The 24,408-nt window shown below is 51.1% G+C and overlaps 1 protein-coding gene across 2 annotated transcripts in view; it reads left to right on the forward strand.

Moving 5' to 3' along the window:
• The first annotated feature begins 4,494 nt into the window (after positions 1 to 4,494).
• Positions 4,495 to 24,408, forward strand: part of si:dkey-97m3.1 (fatty acyl-CoA reductase 1) — a 242,214-nt gene continuing 222,300 nt past the window's right edge. For both annotated transcript variants that reach the window (XM_038780543.1, XM_038780546.1), the window contains exon 1: positions 4,495 to 4,597. The gene's annotated coding sequence lies outside the window, so the exon portion shown is untranslated. The remainder of the gene's footprint in view (positions 4,598 to 24,408) is intronic.

Genomic DNA, 24,408 nt, shown 5'->3' on the forward strand with positions numbered 1-24,408 from the left:
TATCTCAATACACTACCCCTAATATATCTCAATACACTACCTCTAATATATCTCAATACACTACCCCTAATATATCTCAATACACTACCCCTAATATATCTCAATACACTACCTCTAATATATCTCAATACACTACCCCTAATATACCTCAATACACTACCCCTAATATACCTCAATACACTACCCCTAATATACCTCAATACACTACCCCCAATATATCTCAATACACTACCCCTAATATACCTCAATACACTACCCCTAATATACCTCAATTCACTACCCCTAATATATCTCAATGCACTACCTCTAATATACCTCAATATACTACCCCGAATATACCTCAATTCACTACCCCTAATATATCTCAATGCACTACCTCTAATATACCTCAATATACTACCCCTAATATACCTCAATACACCACCCATAATATATCTCAATGCACTACCCCTAATATATCTCAATACACTACCCCTAATATACCTCAATACACTGCCCCTAATATACCTCAATACACCACCCCTAATATATCTCAATACACTACCCCTAATATATCTCAATACACTACCCCTAATATACCACAATACACTACCCCTAATATATCTCAATACACTACCCCTAATATATCTCAATACACTACCCCTAATATATCTCAATACACTACCCCTAATATATCTCAATACACTACCCCAATGTATCTCAATGCACTACCCCTAATATATCTCAATACACTACCCCTAATATATCTCAATGCACTACCCCTAATCCCAAACAATTTAATTTTACACGCTAATCTCTTATGTGGGATTTTGTCGATAGCCTTCTGAAGGTCTAAATAAACCACATCTACTGGCACCCCCTCATCAACTCTACTTGTTAATCCTTGAAAAGTTCCAGTAGATTTATCAAGCATGATTTCCCCTTCATAAATCCTTGCTGACTCTGTCTGATTCTGTCACTGTTTTCCAGATGCTCTGCTATTCAATGTTTGATGATGGACGATAGAATGTTTCCCACTATTGACATTAGGCGGACTGCCCGGTAACACGTGGCGATTGGCTCCTGCCTGAGTGGGATGATTTCCAGATACGTCAGGAAAGGAAAGCGGAGTAATTAAGGCTTTGCAGGTCCAGATGGAGCAACTGGAGAGAGGGATAGTCACAGGTTAAAGAGGTGTGAATTACCTTCAGGTAAGCGTTCTCCAAGGCGGCCTTCAGAACGTGCGACAACGCAGAATCACCGAGCAGAAACTTATAGCGAAGTTCCGCACACATGAGTATGGCCTCAACCGGGACCTGGGATTCATGTTGCAGTACATTCGTCCCCCACCATCTGGCCTGGGCTTGCGAAATCCTACCAACTGTCCTGGCTTAATAATAATAAATCGCTTATTGTCACGAGTAGGCTTCAATGAAGTTACTGTGAAAAGCCCCCAGTTGCCACATTTCTGTGCCTGTTCGGGGAGGCCGGTACAGGAACTGAACTCGCGTTGCTGGCATTGTTCTGCATTACAAAGAAGCTTTTTAGCCCACTGTGCTAATTGAGACAATTCACACCTCTTTAACCTGTGATTATCCCTCTCTCCAGTCACAACATCCAGATCTGTAAAGACTTAATTAGCTGCAAAGGCTCGCATTCAAAGTATCGTCTGGCATCTTTGACTTTGTCTATATATATATGTTTCTGGAACCCACCTCTTCATTCACCTGAGGAAAGACCTCTGAATGCTAATGATTCCAAACAAACCTGTTGGACTTTAGGGGTGTTGTAAGACTTCTTACTGAGCTCACCCCAGTCCAATGCCGGCATCTCCACATCATGGCTCCTTTGTGAAGACAGAGCCAAGGTATGTATTTGCTTGGTCAGCCATTTATTTGTTCCCCCTTATAAATTCACTTGTTTCTGACTGTAAGAAACCTACATATCTCCTCACTTAGCATTGTTTCTTCACACACTGGCCTTGCCCAGTTGTGCCTTGGTGGTGGCTGCTGCAAACTTGATTTCATTCCTCAACACTTGGTCCTGGACCTTTGAATGTGCCGGTCTTCAACACTTTGCTCCAGAAGATCAGCAAGATTCGGGCAGACCAAAGAGCATCTTTCACCGAGTTGATGATCGTCCAGCAGCAGTTGATGTTTGTCTCTGAGTGCATCCCTGGGAAGAGCCCATAGAGCACAGAGTCCTGCGTCCCGGATCTGCTCAGGGTGATCCTCGACAAATACCACTGCATCTCTCTCCAGACCGTCTTTGCAAAGGGACATTCCACAAGGAGGTGAGCAACCATCTCTCCCCTCCCCCTCCCAAAGCCCCCTCAGCCACTTCAAGGGCAGCCTGCAGTGGTGCAGACACTTCGGGCGTGCATGAAGGATCTGACGGGGAGGGCCCATCTCACCACCAGCCAAACTTGGTCTTGCTGCTTGTTTAAAAGTTCTGGTGATAGGGTCTTCTGCCCAATAACTCTGACAATCTGCTCAAGGAACCATACAACATGATCCACCACCTCCTGTCCCTTCAGGACCTCGAGGATCTTACATGCAGACCACAGCCTGATGGACTTGTGATCAAAGGTGTTTTTCTGAACAAATGTTTTCACGAGGAACAGGTGATACGGCACGGTCCAACCACTGGGAGCGTTCTGCGGAAATGTGCCCAGACCATCCTTTGCATACCGGGGGGGGGGGGGGGGGGGGGGTCCACGCTTAGTGAAACAAAGTGAAATGAATAAAATCCTGAGGGGATTGGATAGGGTGGATAGCCAATGGATGTTTCCTCGTGGCAGAGAGCAGAACCAGGGGACACAATTTAGGCTGGAGGTGAGTAGTTGTTTTCTCTCAAAGGGTCTTTACTCTGTGGAATCCTCTATCGTAGAAGGCAGTGGGGGGCGGCCCATTGAATTTATCCAAGGCAGGGCTAGATTTTTGATAGACAAGGGAGTCAGGGGTTATGGGGGGGGGGGGGGGGGCATTCAGGAATGTGGAGTTGAGAGCACAGTCAGATCAGCCCAGCTCACTCAGCTAAACCGCTGGCTTTAAAAGCAGACCAAGCAGGCCAGCAGCACGGTTCGATTCCCGTACCAGCCTCCCCGGACAGGCGCCGGAATGTGGCGACTAGGGGCTTTTCACAGTAACTTCATTGAAGCCTACTCGTGACAATAAGCGATTTTCATTTCATTTCAAATCCTATTGAATGGTGGAACAGGCTCGAAGGGCCGAGTGGCCTAATAATAATAATCTTTATTGCCACAAGTAGGCTTACAGTAACACTGCAATGAAGTTACTGTGAAAAATCCCGACTGATTCTCAGTCCGATTTTCAAATGTTTGAAATGTCGGGCATTTACTTGATTATGTTTTTTACTTCGAGTTGATGTAATCCACCCGTCGGATAATGGTCGGTGATTATTGATCACTGTTAGAACAGCACAGACAAATGCAATAAACTCCTACAATGTGCGATTTTGCTTCAAGTACAAGTGGGGCAGCATTTACCATCACAAAGACACTCTGCAATATGTTTAGTAAGAAGTCTCAATACTCTCTCTCTCTGTAGATACATATATATATTCCCACCGCATTCTAATGCCTCAGTAAAGCTCTGAAGATGACAAGTGTAAAGATTTTACATTTTAAAAGTGATGCTTTTAAAATTCAAACAGTGATCAATAATCGACAATCAAGACGCGCAGTATAAAGTCATGAGTCAGCACGATAGTTAGCACTGCTGCATCACAGGGCCAGGGGCTCTGTGCGGAGTCTGCACGTTCTCCCCGTGTCTGCGTGGGTTTCCTCCGGGTGCTCCGGTTTCGTAGAATTTACAGTGCAGAAGGAGGCCATTCGGCCCATTGAGTCTGCACCGGTCCTTGGAAACAGCACCCTATTTATGCCCATGCCTTCAGCCTATACCCGGAACCCAGTAACCCCACCTCAACGTTTATCGTGGCCAATTCACCTAACCTGCACATCTTTGGACTGTGGGAGGAAACCGGAGCACCCGGAGGAAACCCACGCAGACACGGGGAGAATGTGCAGAGACCGCACAGACACCCGAGGCCAGAATCGAACTCGGGGCCCTGGCGCTGTGAGGCAGCAGTGCTAACCACTGTGCCAAAGCCCAAAGGTGCAGGTTCGGTGGACTGGCCATGTTAAATTGCCTCTTAGTGCCCAGGGATGCGCAGGTTAGGTGGGGTTACAGGGGTAGGACAGGGGAGGTAGGCTCGGGTGGGGGATCTCTTTCAGAGGGTCGGTGCAGACTCGATGGGCCGAATGGCCCCTTTCTGCCCTGTCGGGGATTCTGTGCAAATCCTTCAAATCAGGTTCTTCATCCGCAGTGTGCAGCAGACTGGAGAAGACGGGTTTGCAAAGACTACAAATGCCAGAGCAGCAGCCTGCCGCTTGCTGGCCCCCAGTGTGTGTGAGAGACAGAGAGATGGTGAATGCTGCCTGGGAGAGAGGCAGAGGGAGCGGCGCCTGCGCTGCAGGAGGAGGGAGGAGGCAGCGGGGAGGAGGGAGGGAGGGAAGAGGGAGCCTCACAACCGGCGACCGCCCTTCCCTGGGCTTGTCCTGGAGTAGCAGCGCCGCACACAGCGATCCATGTCCACGGTAAGCACCCTCCCTCCCTCCTGTCCCCCTCCCTCATCCCCTCTCCCCCTCCCTCCTGTCCCCCTCCCTCATCCCCTCTCCCCCTCCCTCCTGTCCCCCTCCCTTCTGTCCCCCTCCCCTCTCCCCCTCCCTCCTGTCCCCCTCCCTCATCCCCCTCCCTCCTGTCCCCCTCCCTCATCCCCTCTCCCCCTCCCTCCTGTCCCCCTCCCTCATCCCCTCTCCCCCTCCCTCCTGTCCCCCTCCCTCATCCCCTCTCCCCCTCCCTCCTGTCCCCCTCCCTCATCCCCTCTCCCCCTCCCTCCTGTCCCCCTCCTTCATCCCCTCTCCCCCTCCCTCATCCCCTCTCCCCCTCCCTCATCCCCTCTCCCCCTCCCTCCTGTCCCCCTCCATCATCCCCTCTCCCCCTCCCTCCTGTCCCCCTCCCTCTCCTCCTCCCTCCTGTCAACCTCCCTCATCCCCTCTCCCCCTCTCGTCCCCCTCCCTCCCTCCTGTCCCCCTCCCTCCCTCCTGTCCCCCTCCTGTCCCCCTCCCTCCCTCCTGTCCCCCTCCCTCCCTCCTGTCCCCTCCCACCCTCCTGTCCCCTCCCTCATCCCCTCTCCCCCTCCCTCCCTCCCTCCCTCCTGTCCCCTCCCTCATCCACTCTCTCCCTCCCTCCCTCATCCCCTCTCTCCCTCCCTCCCTCATCCCCTTTCCCCCTCCCTCCCTCATCCCCTCTCCCCTCCCTCCCTCCCTCATCCCCTCTCCCCTCCCTCCCTCCCTCATCCCCTCTCCCCCTCCCTCCCTCCCTCATCCCCTCTCCCCCTCCCTCATCCCCTCTCCCCTCCCTCCCTCCTGTCCCCCTCCCACATGCCCTCCCTCCCTCATCCCCTCTCCCCCTCCCTCCCTCCTGTCCCCCTCCCTCATCCCCTCTCCCCCTCCCTCCCTCATCCCCTCTCCCCCTCCCTCCCTCATCCCCTCTCCCCCTCCCTCCCTCATCCCCTCTCCCCCTCCCTCATCCCCTCTCCCCCCTCATCCCCTCTCCCCTCCCTCCCTCCCTCATCTCCTCTTCCTCTCCCTCCCTCATCCCCTCTCCCCCCTCATCCCCTCTCCCCCTCCCTCCCTCATCCCCTCTCCCCTCCCTCCCTCATCCCCTCTCACCCCTCCCTCATCCCCTCTCCCTCCCTCATCCCCTCCCCCTCATCCCTCATCCCCTCTCCCCCTCCCTTCCTCTCCCTCTCTCTCCTCTGCCTGTATTGTCTCCCCCCCCCCCCCCCCCCCCCCCCCCCACCTCCTGTGTATCTGAGCAGCTCCCTGACCAGCCGGGCTGTCTCTGGGGTATTGGGTGTGTAGCTGAGCAGCTCCCTGGCCCGGAGCTGGGCTGTCTCTGGGGTATTGGGTGTGTAGCTGAGCAGCTCCCTGGCCCGGAGCTGGGCTGTCACTGGGGTATTGGGTGTGTAGCTGAGCAGCTCCCTGGCCAGCTGGGCTGTCACTGGGTTATTGGGTGTGTAGCTGAGCAGCTCCCTGGCCCGGAGCTGGGCTGTCACTGGGTTATTGGGTGTGTAGCTGAGCAGCTCCCTGGCCCGGAGCTGGGCTGTCACTGGGGTATTGGGTGTGTAGCTGAGCAGCTCCCTGGCCAGCTGGGCTGTCACTGGGGTATTGGGTGTGCAGCTGAACAGCTCCCTGGCCAGCTGGGCTGTCACTGGGGTATTGGGTGTGCAGCTGAACAGCTCCCTGGCCCGGAGCTGGGCTGTCACTGGGGTATTGGGTGTGTATCTGAGCAGCTCCCTGGCCAGCTGGGCTGTCACTGGGGTATTGGGTGTGTAGCTGAGCAGCTCCCTGGCCAGCTGGGCTGTCACTGGGGTATTGGGTGTGTATCTGAGCAGCTCCCTGGCCAGCTGGGCTGTCACTGGGGTATTGGGTGTGTATCTGAGCAGCTCCCTGGCCAGCTGGGCTGTCACTGGGGTATTGGGTGTGTAGCTGAGCAGCTCCCTGGCCAGCTGGGCTGTCACTGGGGTATTGGGTGTGTAGCTGAGCAGCTCCCTGGCCAGCTGGGCTGTCACTGGGGTATTGGGTGTGTAGCTGAGCAGCTCCCTGGCCCGGAGCTGGGCTGTCACTGGGGTATTGGGTGTGTAGCTGAGCAGCTCCCTGGCCAGCTGGGCTGTCACTGGGGTATTGGGTGTGTAGCTGAGCAGCTCCCTGGCCCGGGGCTGGGCTGTCACTGGGGTATTGGGGTGTATCTGAGCAGCTCCCTGGCCAGCTGGGCTGTCACTGGGGTATTGGGGTGTATCTGAGCAGCTCCCTGGCCAGCTGGGCTGTCACTGGGGTATTGGGTGTGTATCTGAGCAGCTCCCTGGCCAGCTGGGCTGTCTCTGGGGTATTGGGTGTGTAGCTGAGCAGCTCCCTGGCCAGCTGGGCTGTCACTGGGGTATTGGGTGTGTAGCTGAGCAGCTCCCTGGCCAGCTGGGCTGTCACTGGGGTATTGGGTGTGCAGCTGAGCAGCTCCCTGGCCCGGAGCTGGGCTGTCACTGGGGTATTGGGTGTGTATCTGAATGAATGGAGCCTCAGCCCGGGCAGCCTCCCCGGGATTTGGGCCATTTTTGGGCAAAATGCAGCAAACGCCACAGGGACTGGTTGGAAAACCTGAAAAATAATGCCCCCTCCCCCCCCCCCCCCCCCCCCCACCACGGCATGTTCCAGGAGACAGTGTTTGGAGCTGCAGAAAGCTGGACAATTCCTGCTATTCCCACATGTTTTCCCGGGATAACTGTTACACATTCCCATCCTCAGCTTTGCCACAGTCCCACCCTTGGCAGGGATATCTCCCTGTTCCACCCTTTAACAATCAGCCTCCGCCCTATTGGGAAAGGTTCGGACGTTTTCCCCAACTGCAAGCGGATGAGGACGCCGCTTCGGCCCATCTACCCACCCCGCCTACCCCCTCCCCAGACCTCCAACCCCCCCCCCCCCCCCCCCAAATGAGCTGAATGGCAGGATTGGACCAGCTCTGTTAACCCGGCCTCGGGGTTCCCTGGCTGGTGGCTGGGATGGGGGGGGGGGGGGAGAGACCCCGGAGGGAGAGGGAGAGGGGGACACCCCCCCCCCCCCCCCCCCCCACCAATCATTTCAATTCTAGCCCAAGGTGAGCAAGGATCCTGGTCAGGTCAAACATAAAGTACAACTGGACTTTACACTGATTTTGTTCATAAAACTGTTAAAGTTATACATGATAGCATCAGTCATAAATCGGAGGTGCCAGTCTCTGAAGTCTACGATTTAAAATATTTATACACAATACATTTAATACAGGGTGAGTCAGGAATCCAAAACAGGGGGGGGGGGGTCTGAGACTGGCGTTGGGGTGCAGACCCCCACCCAGGGGCTCACTGGGTGGACCCCTCCCCACCCTCAACCGTTATCATCCTCAACATTGATTGAGGAGGGAGGGTGGCTGCTCTGGCGAGGCGGTCTTGGCAGGGGGTGGGTGGGGGGGGGGGGTGGGGGGTCTGGGCAGCGGGTGGGGGGTCTTGGCAGGGGGTGAGGGGTCTGGGCAGGTGGGTGGAGATCTGGGCAGGGGGTGGGGGTCTGGATGGGGGTGGGGTGTCTGGGTGCGGGGTGGGGGGTTTGGGCAGGGGGTGGGTCTGGGTGGGGGAGGGGCGGTCTGGGTGGAGGGTCTGGGCAGGGGGTGGGGGTGGGCTCTGGGCAGGGGTGGGGGTTGTCTGGCCAGGAGGATAAGGGGTCTGTGGTGGTGGTGGGGGGGTCTGGTTGGATGGGGGTCTGGGTGGAGGTGTGGGGGGGTCTGGGTGGGGTTGGGGGGTCTGGGTGGGGTGTGGTGTCTGGTTGAGGGTGGGGGGGCCTGGGTGGGGTTGGGGGGTCTGGGGGGGGGGTGGGTGTCTGGTTGAGGGTGGGTGTGTCTGGGTGGGGGTGTTGGGGGTCTGGGTGGGGGAATGGGGAGCCTGGGTGGGGGTGGGGGGGTCTGGGTGGGGGGGGGGGTGGTGTCGAGGTGGGGTTGGGGGGGTCTGGGTGGGTGGGGGAGGCGCCACACCCTCACTGGGCGGCGCCGCTCCTGCAGTTTGCTGCAAGCAGCGAGGGGGTGGGGGGCTCCCATTCTGCTTCACTCTGAGCTGATCATCAAACCTCAGCCTGGGCTGACTGACCCCCCCCCCCCCCCGCCCACGCCCTGTCGGTGACCCTGCCACCCCCCCCCCCCCCCGTGCCAGTGACCCTGCCACCCCCCCCCCCCCCCCCAGCTGGCAGTGTGTGTGTGTGTGTGCCCCCTGCTCCATCGCCACCCCCTCACTCACTGGGCTCAGGAAGCTGTGTCTGGGGGAATGACAGCAATGATTCCGTTTCCTTTATTATTGCCAAGGCTGCCCCCCCCCCCGCCCCCACCCCGCAGGGTCTGTGTTCAGATCACTCCGACAGGTTCACGGTTCGACAATTTACTCTTTTGAAAGACAATTAACGGTGAGGCTTTCACTACATATGTTGCAAATCGCCCGGCATCTTCCGGGTTACTGCCAGAGTTATTGCCAGAGTTGGGGCCAGAGTTACTGCCAGAGTTATTGCCAGAGTTGGGGCCAGAGTTACTGCCAGAGTTATTGCCAGAGTTGGGGCCAGAGTTACTGCCAGAGTTACTGCCAGAGTTGGGGCCAGAGTTACTGCCAGAGTTATTGCCAGAGTTGGGGCCAGAGTTACTTCCAGAGTTGGGGCCAGAGTTACTGCCAGAGTTGGGGCCAGAGTTACTGCCAGAGTTGGGGCCAGAGTTAGTGTCAGAGTTGGGGCCAGAGTTACTGCCAGAGTTACTGCCAGAGTTGGGGCCAGAGTTACTGCCAGAGTTGGGGCCAGAGTTACTGCCAGAGTTGGGGCCAGAGTTATTGCCAGAGTTGGGGCCAGAGTTATTGCCAGAGTTGGGGCCAGAGTTATTGCCAGAGTTGGGGCCAGAGTTACTGCCAGAGTTGGGGCCAGAGTTACTGCCAGAATTGGGGCCAGAGTTACTGCCAGAGTTGGGGCCAGAGTTAGTGCCAGAGTTGGGGCCAGAGTTAGTGCCAGAGTTGGGGCCAGAGTTAGTGCCAGAGTTGGGGCCAGAGTTAGTGCCAGAGTTGGGGCCAGAGTTAGTGTCAGAGTTGGGGCCAGAGTTATTGCCAGAGTTGGGGCCAGAGTTACTGCCAGAGTTGGGGCCAGAGTTAGTGCCAGAGTTGGGGCCAGAGTTAGTGCCAGAGTTGGGGCCAGAGTTAGTGTCAGAGTTGGGGCCAGAGTTATTGCCAGAGTTGGGGCCAGAGTTACTGCCAGAGTTGGGGCCAGAGTTAGTGCCAGATTTGGGGCCAGAGTTAGTGCTAGAGTTGGGGCCAGAGTTAGTGCCAGAGTTGGGGCCAGAGTTAGTGCCAGAGTTGGGGCCAGAGGTACTGCCAGAGTTATTGCCAGAGTTGGGGCCAGAATTAGTGCCAGAGTTGGGGCCAGAGTTACTGCCAGAGTTATTGCCAGAGTTGGGGCCAGAGTTATTGCCAGAGTTGGGGCCAGAGTTATTGCCAGAGTTGGGGCCAGAGCTACTGCCAGAGTTGGGGCCAGAGTTAGTGCCAGAGTTGGGGCCAGAGTTAGTGCCAGAGCTGGGGCCAGAGTTAGTGCCAGAGTTGGGGCCAGAGTTAGTGCCAGAGTTGGGGCCAGAGTTAGTGCCAGAGTTGGGGCCAGAGTTACTGCCAGAGTTATTGCCAGAGTTGGGGCCAGAGTTACTGCCAGAGTTATTGCCAGAGTTGGGGCCAGAGTTATTGCCAGAGTTGGGGCCAGAGTTATTGCCAGAGTTGGGGCCAGAGTTACTGCCAGAGTTGGGGCCAGAGTTAGTGCCAGAGTTGGGGCCAGAGTTAGTGCCAGAGTTGGGGCCAGAGTTAGTGTCAGAGTTGGGGCCAGAGTTAGTGCCAGAGTTGGGGCCAGAGTTAGTGCCAGAGTTGGGGCCAGAGTTAGTGTCAGAGTTGGGTCCAGAGTTAGTGCCAGAGTTGGGGCCAGAGTTAGTGCCAGAGTTGGGGCCAGAGTTAGTGTCAGAGTTGGGGCCAGAGTTAGTGCCAGAGTTGGGGCCAGAGTTAGTGCCAGAGTTGGGGCCAGAGTTAGTGTCAGAGTTGGGGCCAGAGTTAGTGCCAGAGTTGGGGCCAGAGTTAGTGTCAGAGTTGGGCTGTTCCGTCCTTCAGCTGGAGCTGGTGTCCTGGTTACTTTGCGAATACATTGGGTGGTGGGAACTTCCTGTACTTGGCAAGGTACCTGCCTGTGTTGGTCCCGGTATCTCTGAACATTTACTTTTACAATGTGGAGTTTCATTCCTTCATGTTGGTTGAATGATTTAATGTTGGCCAGGACACTAGAATACTCCCCCTGCTATTCTTCAAAGACACTTTTAGATAACACGTGAGGCAGCTGACCGGCCCTCAATGTAACAACTCCAGCAAAGGGTGGCACTTCTGACACTGCAGCACCCCCTCAGTACTGGACTTGGGGTACTTTTTGCTCAGTTAGCTGGACAACTGGTCAGGGGCGGCACAGTAGCACAGTGGTTAGCACAGTTGCTTCACAGCACCAGGGTCCCAGGTTCGATTCCCGGCTTGCGTCACCGGTGCAGACTTGATGGCCCGAATGGCCTCCTTCTGCAATGTAGATTCTATGTGATGCAGAGCAAGGCCAGCAGCGTGGGCACAATTCCCGTGCCGGCTGAGGTTATTCGTGAAGGCCCCGCCCTCTCAACCTTGCCCCTTGCCTGAGGTGTGGTGATCCCCAGGTTAAATCACCACCAGTCAGCTCTCCCCCTCAAAGGGGGCAGCCTATGGTCACCTGGGACTATGGCAACTTTACTTACTGAACTAAGGTCTGGATCATGTTCACAGCCTGCTGCATGTAAATGAGTGGACACAGTAATTCTCGTCAAGCTAGTTTACATTACAATAGAAGAATGTAATAAAATATAGGAGCCATTCTGATTTAGATCCTGGGTTGTTTTGATTGGTGGTTTTGAAGTGTACCTGAGGACAGCTGGGAGGAGGAGGAGAAACAAACAAGGTCTCGGGAGGCAATTCCAGAACTTGCAGCCCAGACAGTTGAAGATGCCACTACCGTTGGTGGGGCAAAGGTCGCACTAGAGGGCAGGATGGTAGCACAGTCGTTAGCACTGTTGCTTCACAACACCAGGGTCCCAGGTTCGATTCCCCGCTGGGTCACTGTCTGTGCGGAGTCTGCACGTTCTCCCCGTGTCTGCATGGGTTTTTTCCGGGTGCTCCGGTTTCCTCCCACAAGTCCCGAAATGAAATGAAATGAACTGAAAATCACTTATCGTCACGAGTAGGCTTCAATGAAGTTACTGTGACAAGCCCCTAGTCGCCACATTCCGGCGCCTGTTCGGGGAGGCTGTTACGGGAATTGAACCGTGCTGCTGGCCTGCCTTAGTGTGCGATTTAGCCCAGTGACGTGCTGTTAGGTGAATTGGACATTCTGAATTCTCCCTCTGTGTACCCAAACAGGCGTTGGAATGTAGTGACTAGGGGCTTTTCACAGTAACCTCATTGCAGTGTTAATGTAAGACTGCTTGTGACACTAAGGATTATTATTATGATTATTATTAACTGGAAGAATGCTGAGTTCTCAGAAAGTTTTTGGGCTGGTGGAGGTGACAGAGATTGGGAGGGTTGAGGCCATGCAGGGAACTGAATATAAAAAGTTGGATGTAAAGATCACAATACGATCAATAGTCAGTGTAGATCAGTGAACACGGAGAGATGTGATGGGCAGAAGGAAATAAAAGCGAGTTTTGGATGAAGTCACAAAAACGGAGGGTGGAAATGGGAGGTCAAGTAGTCAAACTGGAAATAACAAACGCATGCAAATTTGAGCCTCACTCCCAGAGACCTGAGCACATTGTGTAAACTGACTTTTTATTACAGCACTGAGGGGGTTGCTGCACTATTGGAGGTGCTGTTTTCATGGGAGACATTATAATGAGGTGGTTGTAAAAGATCTCACGGCACTTTCTGAAGAAGTGATAGGAGCTTTTCCCTGTTGTCCTGGTTAATATTTATCCCTCAATCAACATCACCAAAATGGATTAGCTGGTTTGTTATGTTGTTTGTAGAACTTGCTGAATACAAATTGGTTGTTGACTCCTCCTGCATGGCAACAGTGGCTGAACGTCAAAGGATTATGAAGCTGGCTTGCTGTAGAAGTTCTTTTCTGCAATCCATTAAGGTTATGGTTTCTCAGTTTGTGAATACAGTGCCCAGAAATGTCTACAATAGAAACTGAACGCTAGAAGTCTAATCATAAAACATAATTTAATGTTTTCTTACTTAATGCCATGCCTCATGATTTGGGCATGATGTGGAGATGCCGGTGTTAGATTGGGGTGGGCACAGCAAGAAGTCTTACAACACCAGGTTAAAGTCCAACAGATTTGTCTCGAATCACTAGCTTTCGGGGCGCAGCTCCTTCATCAGGTGAAAAAAGGAACAAAGGCAACCTCTATTGCTGGCTCCCTCTGAAGGAAAGGATTGGTCAATGAGGTCCTTTGTTGTACTTCTCAAGCTCTTCTCCCATCCATGGTCTGTAAAAATTGGGTGAATTATTAAACCAGTGGTCTTGTCTGTTGCGTTGGATTCTTAACACTGCTTTTCTGTTCAGCAAAAAAATTGAGCAGTTCGATTTGTTTTGGTGGAAATAGACATTTGGTTGCATTTTTCTTCTTCTATTGAATTGTCGACTGCTAGGCTTAATTCCCAACATCTGAGTCCTAATAATTGGACAAACAGGGCGGCGTGGTAGCACAGTGGTTAGCACTGTTGCTTCTCAGCGCTAGTGTGCCAGGTTCGATTCCCGGCTTGGGTCACTGTCTGTGTGAAGTCTGCACATTCTCCCCGTGTCTCCGTGGGTTTCCTCCGGGTGCTCCGGTTTCCTCCCACAAGTCCTGAAAGACGTGCTGTTCGGTGAATTGGACATTCTGACTTCTCCCTCTGTGTACCCGAACAGGCACCGGAGTGTGGTGACTAGGGGCTTTTCACTAACTTCATTGCAGTGTTAATGTAAGCCTACTTGCGACAATACAGATTATTATTACATTATATTATTATATATTGTTATATTATAATTATATTGCAACTCATTTTCTATTTGCCGTGCCAGTACAAATGGTGTGAAGCATATGAACATCTTATTATAACGGCCTGAGTTGTACTTTAATAGTGACAGCACGTGTCATTATTTTAATAATGACTGGCTGCACCTTCTGCCATTCAGTGCAGTTTAAATGTGGAAATGCAGAGGTAGCTGTCGGAGATATGCTGCTCCTCTATACGGTGCAGCCATCGCCGATAGACACAACACTGAAATCAATGTAATAGCTAAAACTTAGCCTCTGGTCCTGCACTAAACAAACAGTTGAATAACTTAGGGCCAGCGCATTCAGCAGTCAGGGAGTTTTTAACATTGTAATATGTGGTCATTATTGCTAAAAATCCCTCTGACCCTGAAAAAATACTTTCACGAGCATGGACTTTAATTCTGTCAAATTAATGTTGGAGATTTTCCAACAAAATGTTGATATTTATAGTGCAGAAGGAGGCCATTCGGCCCATCGAGTCTGCACCATTCCTTGGAAAGAGCACCCTACTCAAGCCTATCTCCGTAACCCCAGCTAACCTTTAGGATGCTAAGGGGCAATTTAGCATGGCTAATTCTCCCAAACCTGCACATGTTTTGAGGAAACCGGAGCACCCGGAGGAAACCCACGCAGTCCCTTTCTCTAAATCACATTTTGCCCTCTGCGCATGTTTCAAGTATGATTTCTGCTTCCTACTTCCTGGTTTAGATTGATTGATGAGTTTATTTCACAAAGATGAGCCGAGGTAGCCTGCAAATTTGTTGAAAGCCTCTCATTTGCTTTCCCCTGATTTCTGCTCCTTCGAAAGTAATAACTGCAGCTATTGGCTAGGATCCTACCCTCCGCAGGGGAGGAGGGAAATTGGCACTCATCATGTAGCTAGTTGGCCAGAAACTTTAGTGAAGATTTCTGCAAATTCATTGTTGGTTTCAGACTGGCTCCATAGATGATGTGTAAGTAGCAGTGAAGCAGCAGTGAAACTCATCAACATATCTAAACCTACGAAAGAGCACCCTCCCTAGGCCCACCGTAACACCTGTAATGCACCTAACCTGCAAGTTTCTGGACACTAAGGGCCAATTTATCATGGCCAATCCAGCCAACCTGCAGAATTTTGGATGTAGGAGGAAACCGGAGCACCCGGAGGAAACCCACGCAGACATGGGGAGAACGTGCAGACTCCACACAGATTGTGACCCAAGGCTGGAATCGAACCGGTGCTCCTGGCACAGTGAGGCAGCAGTGCTAACCACTGTGCCATGCAGTGGTACTCTTACTTGATTTGTAAACCAGTGGCCTGCATTAATATTCTGGGGGCTTGAGATCAAATCCGACTTTGGATTGATTGTTTCGAGATGTTCTTTCCTCAGCAAAGTAGCAGAGAGGTGTTGGTGGCCCTGTAATAAACCTGTGTACATATTTACAGATAAGACATTCATGATCTCAATCAGCAGTAAACATCTCTTAAGCCATTTATTTTGAAGAAAGGTAACCTGAAGACTCACGATAGTGCAGAGACGGTTAAAGATTGGAGCCGTCATCTTCATGTTAATTAAATGGCGGAATTGTAGCTGTGATCATTTTGCGGAGCAGACATGAGCTGATTGAACGCGAGCTCCTGCTCGTCCTTTGCCAGTTTAAATAGTACACATTTAGAATGCTGACTGAGTGCACCATTTTGTTGGATGCTTCCTCTTGGTCAGTCCCTTAGAGTCGAGGATGACTTGCATCCACATTAATGATAAGTTCTCAGGCGACATAGTCCAAGGTGAGACCTACAGCCTCAGTCAGAGACGGGACAGATCATGGTTGAAGGGGTGGGTAGGTGGGATGTCCGTTGACACAACCTTTTGGCTGTTGACCCTTGGCTTCAGCCTACTTTTGACGATGAACAAAAGACAATACAGCACAGGAACAGGCCATTTGGCCCTCCGAGCCTGTACCTGTCATGATACCACCCTTGGCCAAAACCCTCAGCACTTCCTTGTGCCATTTCCTTCTGTTCCCATCCTATCCATGTATTTGTCAAGATGCCCTTTGAACGCGGTTATTGTAACTGCTTCCACAACCTCCCCAGGCAACGCGTTCCAGGCACTCACCACCCTCTGTGTAAAAAGCACATCTCCTCTAAACTTGGCCACCTGGATCTTAAACGTATGCCCCCCAGTGACTGACTCCTCCACCTGGGAAAGAGTACCTGCCCATCCACTCTATCCATGCCCCTCATAATCTTGTAGACCTCTATCAGGTTGCCCCTTAACCTCCATCGTTTTAATGAAAACAGTCCAAGTTTATTCAGCTTCTTCGCATAGCTAACACCCTCCAGATCTGGCAACATCCTGATCAACCTCCTCTGCAGCCTCTCCGAATCCTCCACATCCTTCTGGTAGTGTGGTGACCAGAAGTGTGTGCAATGGAACCTGAGGTGTTCAGCTCATTCCAGTGGCCTTGGGTCAGGGATACCCCAGTGTCGTTAAAGATGTCGCACTTATTCAAGGAGGCTTTGAACATGTTCTTAAAGCATTTCCTCTGCCTCCTGGGGTTCACTTGCCATGTCAAAGCTCTCAGTAAGTCTTGTGTCAGGCTTGTGGATGAAGTGGCCCACCCAGCAGAGTTAGAACATAGAACAGTACAGCACAGTACAGGCCCTTCAGCCCGATCGAACATGGTCAGTGCTTTGCTGCAGGGGATGTTGGCCTGAGCAAGAACACTGGTGTTGGTATTCCTATCCTGCCAATGTATTTACAGCAGGGTTGGTGCGATCAGACAGCCTTGCTTAACCCGACTCCGAACGTGAATTCGGTGTGTGGTGGATCCATTGATCAGAATCATGGCTTGCATGTCATTGTGGAGCAGTCAAAGGTGGTGACAAACCTTCCCTGTGACCTTCCCATGGCCAACAGCAGGGAAATTCCTCTCTAGTTTCTGCAGTTGGACTTCTTGAAGATTGCCACGATTACAGTGTCCCTGTCATCTTCTGACATGTTCTCCTTTCAGAGAAGGGAAATGAGGTCACGGCAATAGTTCTTCTCTGCCCTGTTTTGGTGCCTCACGGGGAATTCCATTGGTTCCTGATGCCTTGTTTTTCTAGCTGTCGAATGGTCTTTTCTACCTCGTGCCAATGTTGGGGGTGTGCTGAGATGGTGGTGGGTAGCACAATGCGGGATGGAGTTGAGGACACTTGTGTTGAAGACAGAGTCTGTATTGAGGAGGTCTTTGAAGTGCTCATTGCGGCAGGCGCTGACTGCCGCTCCATACTTGAGGAGCACCTCTCCACTCTTGGCCAGCAGTGGGGTGGGGCCTCGGGTGCTTGGGCCATACGTGGTCTTGAAGGCGCCAAATAAACCTTGCGTGTCATGGTTGTCAGTTGACTGCTGGATTGCCTGCACTTTCTTCGGTTCTTTAAGTTGTGGGTTTTTTGCTATGCCTCAGTCTTCTGGAGACCTGCTTTCTTGCTCTTGGGTTGCGTTGCAACTCCAAGTTATTAACATCCTTGCTACTGTTAAGTGGCAATCGTCAATAGTCAAACAGCTTCAACCTTGTCAGCCCAGGTGTCCCATATGGTAGGGCAGTAGTTTTATCGATAACTACCAGCTCCAGATTCCCTTTCCAGCTATTAGTAAGAATCACTATGTATGATGTAAGCATCACCGAAACAGGAAGCAGAGCAAACATGACTCTTTAAAGTTTGTTTCAAATGCATGGGCTGCCTTCTCCCCTCCCTTCCTGCCAGAGCTTTGAAGAGTTGTAAAGGAGGCACATTTCTAACATATTCTAGTAAACTGTACTGTGGTGCATGTACAGAAAATTGGGGAGGCAATTGTACTGAAACTACTCTGCTTTTTAGCAATTGTTTTTTGCCTCCCTGCTAACCCCAAATCAGACTGCACCATAAACATGGTGCTCACAATTTATTTTGTACAATAGCAAAATGTTAAATGTACCGAATGATGTGCAAAATAGTACTCCAGCGAATGGACAGAAATCCTCTTCCGTAATGTGCCAATTTGGAAGCGTGGAAGAAAGGATCTCTTGTAAGATTTCCTCAGGAAATATTTCTACATTGAGATTAATTATTTTGTGAAGTTCCAGTGTCTATAATATGAAATTAAACATGTAGTTGCTTTTACAGGTTAGGTCCAGTTAGAAACAATTGAAAATGCCACTTGTCCCAACCAGAACAGAAATTCCCTTGACATTTTAATATTGTTGTCTGAAATGGAAGATGCTAATTCAACACAATAGTTTCCTATTTAATTTGATAGGCACATGGGAATGAGATTATCTTTGATCCTCTTTATGCACAGCAACAAATTAAATTAATTTGTTGACAGACTGCTTCTTTTTATTTAAGTTCCTGGACAAATTACTCCCTCTGGGCAGGTTGCCTGTTGTTATGATCCCAACGCAGACCCCCAAATTTCTTAGGATTCGGCTAGGGAAAGGTAATGTTTGTTGTAAACTAGGTGAAATTTGAAATCGCAATTACTTACGAACAGAATAAAGCCACACAAGATTCCACATTTTTAAAGAAACAGGAAGATTTTACCATAGAAAGTCAGCAAAGCAAGCAATCAACACCAGCTATTTTACGCTCTAACATACAGAATTAACTTGAAGTAAATATGAAGTAACAGACAACCTGTGGTCAAATGCACCACAAACAGGACATTAAATGGCAGACGTCACCAAGTCAGGTCCCACCAATTTCTCAGCAACCCACCCAGACGTCAGTGATCACAGTGAGCCACAAAATCCTTTACACCTCTGTCTTCCTCGGAAATCTGTCTATTCCCTGATTACGGAAATGCAGAAATTCCCACCCCGTGTGTCTTGTATCTAAGTCCAGCCCATCAATGTATATCTGTAAGATCTGTGGTTTCAACACCAATCCCTGGGTGCAATATCACTCCATGCTTCCTTCTCGTCTGAAAAACAACTATTCATCATGGGCGGGATTGCCCAGTCCCCTAGCCGCGAGTTTCTCGGTGCTCACGGCAGGTTCTCTCTTCCGTCGCTTGTCAGTGGGATTTCTTGTTGAAGCTACCCCGCTTGGGGGGAGGGGGGGGGAGGGGGGGGGGCGCTGCCAGGGGAGGAAGAGAATGCCAACGGTTGGAGAATTCCAGCTCATTCATTTCTGCTTTCAGTCCCTGGGCCAACGTTCTATCTATGCAGTTCCTTCATCCCGGAGCTATCTTTTTGCCACCGAGTCTATTTTGCGGCAGTTTATCAAACACCTTTTGGAAGTCCATATACTCAACATCAACTACACTCCCCGAATCCACCCTCGCCGAGACTTTATTGAAGAACTGGATCAAGTCAAACATGATTTGCCTTTCGCACATCCATGCTAGTTTTCAGTTATCAGTGCATATTTTTCCAAACACTCGTTAATTTTGTCCATAGAATTACTGGGCTCTGCAAGGTCCCCCACCACTCGCATGAGGCTGACTAGCTTGGCCCATTTTTAAAAATAGTGGAAGTGTGACCCAGTGAACTGGACACTGCAGATATCCCTGGTCAGGTGCAGAAGACTGAAGTGTCAAAGTTTGCTACTCTCCTCGCTGAGCTTCTGTAGTGAAATGGCAGCTACCTGTTAATATGGAGAGACACCGAATACAGCAAGGTAACTCTAAAGTTGACACATAGAGACTGTCCTGTCTTACCCCCAGTCATGAGCTGAGTAATCAAACATCAAATGCTCAAAATGCTCAACCAGTCAGGTAGCATCTACCAAGAAAGGCAGAGGTAATGTTGTGGGTCCATAATCTTGCCTCAGAATTTGAAAAATGAACTTTGTGCATCTTTCTGTAAAAGCGGTGTGATTTGCTGAGTGTTTCCAGTATTTAATATCAGATTTCCAATGGCGGATGTGCGTGCCCTGAGCTTTCCAGCAAAACAACTCACTGTCGTTGATCGTCAGGAGTGTGTCCGGGAGTGGCGGAGGAGGAGACTGGGAATGGGTTGGAGGTGTAAGGATGGTAGGGTTGGAGGGTTGTGACATGGATCTATCAGAGATTGGGGGGGGGGAGAATGTCATCCATTATCCTGCCTGGTGACATTCTCACTCATTGTCGGCATTTTCAAAGTAACTTCATTGCAGTGTTAATGCAAGCCTACTTGTGACAATAATTAAGGTTATTATTATTATTCCCACATACCTTGCTACACCCCACCTTAGTCCTGAATTATGTTCTTTCCCCCTCACCACAGTTATCTTTGCGTTCTCCTCCAATTTTCCTTCTCATCCCACCACCCAATTAGAATCATAGAATCATAGAATTTACAGTGCAAAGGAGGCCATTCGGCCCATCATGTCTGCACCAGCCCTTGGAAAGAGCACCCTTCCCAAGCCCACACCTCTACCCTATCCCCATAACCCAGTAACCCCACCCAACCTTTTTGGACACTAAGGACAATATAGCATGACCAATCCACCTAACCTGCACATCTTTGGACTGTGGGAGGAAACCGGAGCACCCGGAGGAAACCCACACACAAACGGGGAGAAAGTGCTGACTCCGCACAGACAGTGACCCAAGCCGGGAATCAAACCCAAGACCCTGGAGCTGTGAAGCAACAGTGCTAACCACTGAGCCACCGTGCCGCCCCGACATTCCCTTCCCCCTGCCATGCCAGTTCATGACATTCCCTGGCTCTAAGTCCCCGAGCCTGCCCCGCCAGCGTAACGTCGCTGGTCCCGACCCATAACTCTGTTTTTGACTAAGTGAAATGAAGTGAAATAATCGCTTATTGTCGGCTACAAATATGGCGACGGAAGCTGTCCGTGGGCCTGGCAATTCCTGCCCACTGCGCCACTCTATAGAAAAATAAAAACGCCCCATCCCAAGTTTAGTTTTCTTTTTACAATGATTATAACCGCGGCTTACAGCTTAACTGTGAAGCTAGCACACCATTCTAAACATGGTTACACCTCATTTCACAAGGTTTAACTTTTTCAAGAATTTTTAGTGTTACAGTTTTTGTCCGTTCACTGATGGCTTAGAAATTGGGTAATAGCTGGAGGAATGTTGACTCAATGACATTTAAAAGATTTTCACCTCCTCCTGTGCCTATGAGGACTCCAGAACCGTTTGTCAGTTTGAGAGCAGCAATGGCAGCAAACAGTAAGCGCTTTGCCGTCTGTACAATGCCGGATTTGGGTCAATATTCTGAGTGAGACTCTTAAATCCTCTACAAAAGTGCAGGGACGTCTGGCAATCTGAGGTGCATCAGAATAAACGATAACCATTTTTCTTTTACTCCCAACCCGTCCGGAAATTGTTGACAATTTCTCCTTTGCTTTTCTGTTGTGGTGAAACATGGTTTGACACCTGCCTTTTAACCAGAAAATGTTATCGCTACTTCGCAGTGACGTCCCTCTGTAAAAGTAAAATCAAAAGAACATTATGACAATGCTGCTGACTTATTTACAAACAGAACTGCGTGCAAGTAGGGAGGTGATACATTAAAGAATCCTTTGCACCTTAATGCTGTGTATAGTGGCTGAAGAATAAGCTGTGCTGGAGTTTAGTATGACACAGGATTGTTGTCGATGTAATCCCGTAAAGGAAAATCAGAAATAGTTTATTTCCTACTCGCGCTGGGAAATTCAATAACAAAGTGAAATGAAAATCGCTTATTGTAACGAGTAGGCTTCCAATGAAGTTACTGTGAAAAGCCCCTAGTCGCCACATTCCGGCGCCTGTTCGGGGAGGCTGGTACAGGAATTGAACCGTGCTGCTGGCCTACCTTGGTCTGCTTTCAAAGCCAGCGATTTAGCCCTGTGCTAACGGCCCATCCGGGACCATCCTGAAATGCCGGCTCCTCCACACTAACGGACTTCGCCTCAAAAGCCCACAGCTCCTTGGGCAGCCCCTGAGTAAGCCGACATGGTGTAACCTTGCCAATATTGGGTCCTGCTGTGTCCGGTCGTGTATCTGAGCGGCGATGACGGGCAAAATATCCATAAAGGTTCGGGTTGATTCGACCTCGTCAGTCATTGGTGGAGGTGGGGGCATGCCACCAATGGGAGCTGGCTCCAAGTGTCCATGTTTGCGATCTGTGTGCCCAGATGATGCTCAAACACATACTTGTACGCCGCTAGCAATAGAGCGCATTGCTGTATCGGGGTAATCCTCCTCGCCTTGTCCTCTTTAAGCAATCCGAGCAATGGTTTGTGGTTCGATATGATGGTGAACCGGAGCCGATACACATTCTGGTGAAATGCTTTCACCGCAAAGGTGACGGCCAGCCCCTTCTCAATTTGGTCATAGTTGCACTCTGCAGCGGCCAAAGTCTGTGAAGCATCTAGCGGCTTCTGCTGTCCATCGACCATGTGGTGGGATAATATCATCCCAATTCTGTAGGGTGAGATGTCACAAATGATCAAAAGGGGCTTGGGGGGGGGGGGGGGGGGGGGGATCGTAATGGATCAATAACCATGAGGACAACAAACGGCACTTCACCCTGGCGAAGACTTCTTCTCGCGGTGATCGCCACACCCATTCTTGATGCTTCTTCGGTATCGCGTGGATCAGGGGTGGGCAAACTACGGCCCGCGGGCCGCATGCGGCCCGCCAAAGGTATTTCTGCGGCCCACCAAGTCATTAAAAAAAAAAAAATGTTTTTTAAAAAAAAAATTTTTTTTTTTTTTTTTTTTAATTTTTTAAAAAAAAGTTAATGGGTGGGGGGGCTGTTGGGTTACTTACTGGTATAGGGTGGATACGTTGACTTGAGTAGGGTGATCATTGCTTGGCACAACGTCGAGGGCCGAAGGGCCTGTTCTGTGCTGTACTGTTCTATGTTCTATATGAGGCGCCCAGAATCATAACCGGGTGACGTAATTATTTTACTTAATATACTATGCGGCCCTTTGTGAATTGTGAATTTCTGAATGCGGCCCTTGCACGGAAAAGTTTGCCCACCCCTGGCGTGGATGGTCACCAGGTTAGGGATAGATTTCCCGCAATAATTCACGAGTCCTAAGGACAATTGCAATTCGGTCGCGTTCTCTGGCATGGGGATTTGTTTGATTACTCGTCTATTCTCCTCCATTGTGTACATGGCCTCTGTGGTGTAGAAAACACATTTCCTCTCTTACGGTGATGCCTGTCTTAGGAAATCGGCAAAGGACTTCCTCCAGGTTGCTCAGGCGCCCCTTTTTTTGGTGGTTCCAGTGACCAGGACATCATCCCAGTAAACGGCCATTCCCGGGGTGGTCCTTGGAGGATGTTCTCCGGGACTCTCTGAAAAATAGTGCAAGCTGATGACAGGCTGAATGGAAACAGCGTGTGGGAACCTGGGCAGCCCCTGGATTACTTTGGTTGGGCCTCAGGGTCTCCCTGTATCTTGGCCATGGCACCTTTGATCTTACCCAGGCCATCCTGGAAAATCTCCGGGAATTCCACTGCTAGTCCAAACGGAGCCTCCGTAGCCAATAGCGGCCCATCAGACTCGGGCTGGGACCCCTCACAATTATCAAGGGCAGCCTGACAGACTGCTGTCCGTAAGTAACGGGGGCCATTGTTCTACCCGCGATAGCTGGGGCTTCCACCGTGTAGGTTGCCAACCTCGCCTCGGTGTCCCGCAAGTTCAACTGCTGGATTCCTGTCCTGATCTTTTCGAACATCTGGTGTCCTATCGCTGAGACTGCGGCCCCCGCACCCAGCTCCCTTTCTGGCGGGTGACCATTCACCTGGACAGTGACATTGATGGGGGCAACCAGCGGTGTGGCGATGCAATTCAACTGCATGCCCCCCGTCCTCGTTGGCTGCTCTAGGTGGAGGGTCCTGGCTCTAGGCATCGCCTCCCTTGACCAGGGCGATGTGCTTTCTGCCTGACCTGACATTGTCTACTTCTGTGGTTTCTCTGGCCACAGGTGCCGTATCTGTGGATCCTCCTTCATTGACTCTGGGGAGATGTCGCACCTGGTTGCAGCGGCCCTCAGCCAACAGGCCCGGTCCTGACGGTATTCGGGCAAAGGCACTGTCCCAGAGGTCCCACACCTGCAACCCTGACATCCCCTGAAGTTCCTGAGTCCTTGTTCTGTGCTCTCCCATGAGAGGGAGATTTCAGCGGCCTTCTTTAGGTCCAGCAGCGTCTCGGCCAGCAATCTCTGCTTGTATGCTGTTTACACCACATACAAGGCTGTCTCGTAGCATTTCAGAAAGGGATGCCCCATAGTTGCATTCCGCCAGTTTGTGAATCCTTGCTAAAAACTCCATAACAGAAACCTCCGAAGTTCTCTCGACTGTGTTAAGCGGTATCGTTGAGCAATGACCGACAGCCTGAGGTCACAGTGATTTGTCACAAGCGCCTCTAAATCCTCAAACATCCTGGAGTCTGGGGGCTGCAGGGTAGGTTGGGTTCTTTATGACACTGAAAGTGGGAGCCCTACAGGCTCACCTTAAGGTGATTTTCCCCAGTAATTGAGTTTCCCCTGAGAAAATAATGCAAACGCGTACTGATCCATCTTCCACATTTGCGTCAAACATGTCGCATCTACCAAAGAGCAGAATTTTGTAAACAGAGCAAACCTTACTCCTTTGCGTTGTGAAGAAGCTGCAGTCTGAGTGGACTGTGCCATTTTATCCTCGTCGCCAATATTGTCGTAAATGAGGAGTCCCGAAAAAGAAGAGTCAAAAATAGTTTATTTCCTACTCGTGCTAGGAAATACAATAACAAGGTGACAGTCCATTCCCAGCTGGGG

The sequence above is a fragment of the Scyliorhinus canicula genome, chromosome 20 (genome assembly GCF_902713615.1).
Source record: "Scyliorhinus canicula chromosome 20, sScyCan1.1, whole genome shotgun sequence".
Taxonomy (NCBI): Eukaryota; Metazoa; Chordata; class Chondrichthyes; order Carcharhiniformes; family Scyliorhinidae; genus Scyliorhinus; species Scyliorhinus canicula.